The sequence below is a fragment of the Littorina saxatilis genome, linkage group LG8 (genome assembly GCF_037325665.1).
Source record: "Littorina saxatilis isolate snail1 linkage group LG8, US_GU_Lsax_2.0, whole genome shotgun sequence".
Lineage (NCBI taxonomy): Eukaryota > Metazoa > Mollusca > Gastropoda > Littorinimorpha > Littorinidae > Littorina > Littorina saxatilis.
In genome coordinates, this window is record NC_090252.1 from 39,848,882 (window position 1) to 39,853,881 (window position 5,000).

Below are 5,000 nucleotides of genomic sequence, written 5' to 3' on the forward strand. Positions count from 1 at the left end.
GGAAAATGCATAACACACTATTCTTAAGCATCAATTACGAGCAGCAAAACTGTAACTTTCTATGGATGCAAATAATTATCACCCGCTGGCAGAAGGAAAAGTTTACACTACAATCGAACATAAAACATAACTATTTTTCCTGGCAAACGGAAAATGCAGCGAATGCATTCCACACTATTCATAAACACCAATTACTAGCAGCAAAACTGCGATTTTCCATAACTTTTCCATAAAACGCCCCGAAAAGCAGCAAAAACCAAACGTCATTAACCACAGGGGAATGTGTGCTGCCCCTGCCAATTAAGGGCCCTGCTCGCACCCCCTTTCTCATCATCATAAAAACAACTAACAGCCAATAATGCCAATCAACGGCGAGAAATAACCACGTGAACTCTCCTTAAAACATGTTAGAAATCGCGAAACATGGCCACCACGTGTTGCTAATGTTCGCTCTTCAGTTAACGTTCATAGTACAGGTGAACGCGAGAGAACTTTGTGTGTGTGTGTGTGTGTGTGTTTGTGTGTGTGTGTGTGGTGCTGTTTAGTATGTCGAGGGAGAGAGCGGGTGGAGTGGGCGTGCATAAATAAATAATGTCAGAAAGATGTATTGGTAAGAAGACGTGCCAACAACACACCCTGCACAAAGTAACGTAAAGAACAAGTATAACATAAACTAACGGGGTGTAGATGGACGGACCATTTTTTTGGGGGTAGTAATCGGTGAATTGGAGAGAGAGAGAGAGAGAGAGAGAGAGAGAGAGAGAGAGAGAGAGAGAGCCAGACAGAGAAAAATACGGAAAGAGTGAGAGAGTGCCACCCGAAAGCAAAACAAAAACCACATAAATCCCGAACACATACATTCATCAATTAGGCAGACAACTGGCAAACATGAAAACAGCCAATCAAAAACAAATCGCTCACACGCAGAGTCTCTTAGGTTCCCTCGCAAGTTTTCACTACAGCCATCTGTCAAAGTCAGACCCACCTTCACACAAAGCGTTCCACTCTTTCTCCTTGTCTCGTCTACATGGGGGAACAAAGAACAAGATGAGATGTCTTGAGCGACAGGATAAAGCGAAGAAAAAAGACAGAAAGGATGGAGGAAGAAAGGAAACCTTTTTCTTAGGCGGGGTGTGGGGGGGGGGGGGGGGGGGGGAGGGGGGAGGGCTGATGCTAAGTTTCCGCATAAAGTTCAAAGGGCTTGAGAGGCACGTTGGTTGTATACTATGTGTGTGTGTGTGTGTGTGTGTGTGTGTGTACGTGCGTGCGTGCGTGCGTGCGCGCGCGCGCGCGCGTGTGTGTGTGTGTGTGTGTGTGTGCGTGCGTGCGTGTGTGTGTGTGTGTCTTTGTGTGCACATGTGTGCGTGCGTGCTTGTGTGTGCGTGCGTGTGCGCGCATGTGTGTGAGTGTGTGTGTGTGTGTGTGCGTGCATGCGTGCGTGCGTGCGTGAGAGTGGGCTTGCGTTCGCGCTTGCACGCACGCACGAACAGGTGAGTCGACGCCCGAGACACTCATGCTGTTGTAACATTCTTGTGAAACTTGGACATAAGAAAGGCCAAACACCATACTTCCGTGGTTCCAAGGTAAGAGTACGTGACGAAGCAGCAATCAAATCAATATTATCCACCACCCCCACCACGCCATTCCATCCCAAAAAATAATCAACCCAATCAACAAATCTCAGACAAATCAAAATGTACAGCCAAGAATATCGACGATTCATGAACAACGAAAAGGGTCCACCAAAGTGATCACTGCATGAGCTGTAGTCAACAATAATACCCTGTTTACTCCCCCGTTACGCTATGAACTCTTTAAACGATGAAACTATCATCTTGAAAAAGAATTCTTCTCTACAGAGTGTACGTTTATGATGATTTAGCACCATCATTAGGCACACACACACAAATGTTGGTTTAGGGTAACCCGAGCGACCCTATTTTTTTTCTCGCCGACCCTAAAACTTTTTTTTCCATTTCTAAAAAAAAACTTAACTTTTGGCACATTTTGCGAACCATAACCGAGGCTAAGAGAAGTAACGTCCTTTAAAAATCGACTAAGTTTAAAAAAAAAGAAAAAATGTATTAAACAAATGAAAAGCCGACCTACCGACCCTATCTTTTTTGGTCACGTTACCTGAAACCAACATATATTTTTGTTTGGCCTTAACGATGAAACGATCACCTTGAAAAAGAATTCCTCTCTACAGAGTGTGCATTTATGAGGATTTAGCACCATCATTAGCGAGGCCAGCTGCACAAAAGGCGATGAAAGCAAACACTCTGTCACATCAGTAACACCAAAGATCCCGCTGCAGTATCTTTGGTAACACGACTCTAACAGAGGTCTGGCACCGATGACACTATCAGGAACCGGAACAACTTGCGTCGCACACGCTCACACCTCCTCTGGTGTCCTGCGTGTAAATAACAGACATATCTCGTCCTACGAGGACAAAACACGGGCCTACGATGTTTCGAAGGCGACAGAATTTAGAATGTCTAGCTCGTTTTGTCACAAATTAAAGGTTCTGAGAAATAACCGTATCTTGCTTTGTTGTTGTTGACAGAATTGTTTGCAAGCAGGTCCAGTTTCAACCGAATCGCTTTATCAAGAGTGACAGTTCAGAACTAACTCAGGGACTGTAACTTGTCACAAAATGTTTACATGATAGCCTGACCTTCAGATAGAGAAACAGAGAGAACAAAATAAAAATCGGAGAGCGGGAGAAAGATTGAGAGAGAGAGAGAGAGAGAGAGAGAGAGAGAGAGAGAGAGAGAGAGAGAGAGAGAGAGAGAGAGAGAGAGAGAGAGAGAGAGAGAGAGAGAGAGAGAGAGGTGTTCTCAAAATAACATTCCAGAAAGTTGCCATCGTAGCATATATATATATATATAACAAACGTCGTAGGACCAGCAGGTTTCGGTGTCATTAGACATCAACTGAGACACCGGAGATGACTTTTATCCGCGCAAAGGGAAACAATCACACCTCTGCTTACAGTCTGGGAGAGATCAGAATAGCGCGGCAAGGCAAGGAACACTGAGCGCAAAGTGCTCAAGCTGATGGGTGATCTGCAAGTATGGGGGTGTTTACAAGGGAGATAATGCGGTGACATCTGTGAGGGTCCCGCCTTAACTGTCATCCCTTTGTTGTGCACAAATACAGACAGAGACAGAGACAGAGACAGAGAGAGAGAGAGAAAGAGAGAGAGAGAGAGAGAGAGAGACGGAGAGACAGAGACAGAGACAGAGACAGGGATAGAGACAGAGACAGAGAAACAGAGAGAAACAGAGACACATAGAGAGAATCTCTCAGCCCAAATCCCAGAAGAAGTCCCAGAAAACCTTCTTACCCGCGCAGGCCCACGTTTTGATGTATGAGTACGATAATGTGTGCAGCCTCGCAGGGAGGGAGACATTTGTAACGCTCTCAGCTGAGGGGTCAAACGACATCTGTCTTTATATCCCGTCATGCATCTTCTGCCATCTTAGCCCCCTTCGCGCATGCGCCGTCGAACCTTCCGTGCCCTCTGCCCTTTGTCTTCAAACAAGGTGAATAGGAAGAGCCGCATAGAATGCCATCTCGCTTTGAAATCATAGACACTCAAAGGGAAAAGCAAGAGAAATGTGTGTGGATGAAAGTAGGGGAGGGAGATGGGGGGTGATCGGGTGGGGGGGGGGGTGTAGTAAGGGAGATAAGTTCAAGGAGAAGACGGGATGAGATGGCTGGAGTGCTTGGAGGTAAATGCCAAGAACAAATTCACATCTATCAGATGTCTAAGTTGCATGTTTCGTCTTTGCTGTCAGAACTTAAACAAACAGACAGACAAACAAACAAACAAACAAACAAACAACAAACAAACAGACAAACAAACAAACAAACAAACAACAAACAAACAAACAAACAAACAAACAAACAAACAAACAATTAAACAAACAAACTAACAAACAATAAGCTTCAACTATTACTTGCCTTGATTTATACATGGGCAGGGGTGTGCAAATCCACTAACCCGTGACCCGGGGGGAGTTAAAAATTGGCCGGGTTAGCTGAGGTCTTTGAGTAGCATTCCCGTGGGTTAGCTAAAAATTTCACAAACAAAACTCAAGATAGAGCTTCAAATGCCAACTCCTTACTAAAATGAATGGCCAAAATACATTTCCCCTTGTTTTTCATAATGAAAACAAAGCCCAAACCGAAGCCCAAACAGTAAGTACTGTTTCTAAGGCGCTTTTTCTGAAGTATTGATCGTGTTCGAAAATGTCGTCTGCTTCAACGATGTGAGTTACATCCCTTAGTTTAGTTTTACATTTTGACCAATGAGAAAGCGCTCCCTAATTTGTTTCGGGCCACTGAAAAACAACCATGGCGTTGTTTATAATCCAATGTTTCTGTGTGTGAAACTTCAAAGACAAAATAAGAAAAGTTGGAGTGGGTTACCTATTTTTTTCCCGGGTGAGCTGGAAATGAGATTCTACTAACCCGTGGGTGAGTTGTTTATTTTTAAATTTGCACACCCCTGCCATGGTTCATCATTGCCTGTGACAAGAGTTAAATAACACATATTTGACTTGCCATTAGCTATTTTGCAGGGCATCATACAAACAATCAACACAAATAAAGTTATGTTCATCGGTCTCAAAGACAAAGACAGCGTCGACCTACTCCTGCCTCCTGTCTCCTAAAACTTTTTTTTCTTATTTTTTTCAAAATGCCAGTCTCTGCTTTCTGTCTGACATGTTGAATTTCATTTCCCATAATATGAAGAACCGTAGAAAGTGAGCAAACAGCACAACAACAGCAACAAACAAACGGAAAAAACACCACACAAATAATGCAATCAACTGAAGGAAAGCACGCAATTACAACGTTGTTACTTTAAACACAAAATAAAAACAGAGAAAGATAAAAAGAGGGAAATTGAAAGAAAGACAGAAAGAAAGAAAAAGAAGAAAGAAAGAAAGAAAGAAAGAAAGAATGAAATAACAAAAATAACAAGA